Source organism: Aegilops tauschii, chromosome 7 (genome assembly GCF_002575655.3).
Source record: "Aegilops tauschii subsp. strangulata cultivar AL8/78 chromosome 7, Aet v6.0, whole genome shotgun sequence".
In the NCBI taxonomy this organism is placed as follows: Eukaryota; Viridiplantae; Streptophyta; class Magnoliopsida; order Poales; family Poaceae; genus Aegilops; species Aegilops tauschii.
In genome coordinates, this window is record NC_053041.3 from 445309180 (window position 1) to 445311452 (window position 2273).

Below are 2273 nucleotides of genomic sequence, written 5' to 3' on the forward strand. Positions count from 1 at the left end.
TCATGGAGTGAGACATTGAAAACATCTCTCAAGCTAAGACACGAAGCATACATCCAGAGGGATGGAGTGAAATAGATGACGAAGATTCACTAGGTAGGCAACAATTCCACACTTAAGAAGGTGGTGAACGGTTGTCAACGTAGCGAGGAGTTGAGTTGCCATGATACCATAACGAGACATCTTAGAGGAGGTGACTCGTAGAATTATTCCCTTAAGTGGCAAAAAGAATTACTTTTGATACAAAGATCATTGAAACTCTTTATACCATGATCGATCATTTGAAGGGGTTCGAAAGGATGGCATACTCAGACTAGAATGGATGATGTGGACTACCTTGTTGAAGAGAATGCAATGGATGATTTTTGCCTATCATTGGAAATGGATGGGACCCATGGTAGGACCACTTTTGAAGATGATCTTGTACAACAACTGCTGAGCAGGGCAGCCCATGGGATATTGGCACAATGGCAGTGCAAGCTGGGAACAACATGCAGATGTTGGGGATTTTTCAACCATCATATCTGCCTGAGATTCAGATCTGGTTGGTAATAGGATATTTCAGACATCATGTCTGGAAAAGAAAGTTTGCAACACAACCCGACGAGATGATGTGGCAAGATTCTCGGGAAATGAACTACGATAGCAAGCTCCAAAACATGAGTTGGTTCTGCTACAAACCTGTGAACACGCTATCCAAGACAAGGATGACCACATAGTAGTCTTACAACAAAAACGCTACTGAGTTCAGTTGGGGAACCATCATCGAGGATATCGAGGTCCTTGCATAAGTCTAGCTCTTAAGAAGGAACTTCTTCTCCTTGAACAAATCAATCAGTGGCTTGGTGTGCTACAGAATTCATATGGAGCGAAGATGATGAGTCTAACAGACCACAGAATACTTTGCACATGCATGGCTGACTTGGGGTGATTCCATAGGAAGCAAAACTAACTTTCTCGAATTCACGACGGCAACTTGCACCAAATACACATGAATTGGAGGAAGTCACTTCTCTCATCCAAACATATACCTCATGAACGGAGCACGAAGGCATTGTTTACAATGTTTCCAACACTAGCTTAATGTTCAACATGAAGCATGGAGAAGACTAATGTTGCTGATGAGCTCAACAACAAGTCATCAAGATTCCCATGAATATGGAATAACACAACTATGTGAACAAGGCGATAGTATTGGTCAGACCCAAAAGATGTAAAGGTGTATGCTCGAGGGACAACCGCGAGTAAGACAACATTACGAATATCGTTGGTTCTGATTTGATTTGATGATAGCCCACACTCAAATCAAGGGTTGGATAATACAATAGCGTTGACATTTGATCACGAGGATCAATCGATGAAGATATCATCTTTCTTCAACACACACAACACAAGGATATCCCTTTGGAATGAACTAAGTTGGATATAGATTTTATTTTCCAACTCCCCAAGTTGTTGTTTAGCTTAACCAATTAGTTCAGAGGTATCCAACACAGATTCTTGGAGAATGGGCGGTTTACAAGAAACCAACTTGATCACAAACTCAACATAGCGGTCCGGTAACAACCTGGTAATACTTCCGAGAAGATATTCAGAACATCACGAACCACCGATATGTTACTAAGCTTGAGAATAATCTTGCTTTTCAGGGCAAAATGATGTGATCAAATAAGCAAGGGGTTGACACAATCCTAACTCATTGATCGAAGAGTGCACCAGGAAAACGGACTAGGTAACGCGATCAATCTCAGGATGGTGATTCAGTAACCAACACACTAAGAATGAAAGTGTCCTTTAACTACCAAGCAAGGGGGTTGCTAGGAGTATTGATTTCACACATCACAATTCACTTGTCAGCACTCCGGTTGCGACAACATGGGACCGAGGAATGAATAATGATGGCGAGAAGTATCACTGCATCAAGAATTCATAAGAGGTTGTGCAATTCCCATGATATTCTTGACATAAATAGGGTAATACTCCAAGGTAGAATAGAACAAAAGCTGGTTTGGCATTTGATCTGCGGAATACAACTACTTTGACCAAATCCTAGAAATGGTACTAGAGTTTGTTTCTCCTAGTCATTCCGGAATAGAATGGCATGATGGACCAGAAGAATAATAGGCATCGATAACACGAATGCACAACTAGTCCTGACTATCAATTGATAGATGAGGGTTAGAATTCAATTGAGGAGGGGCAACTCAAAGGAACATATAACTTTCTGAATTGTGGATGCATAGATTAGTATGTTGAGCAAAGCTCAACATTTCTTC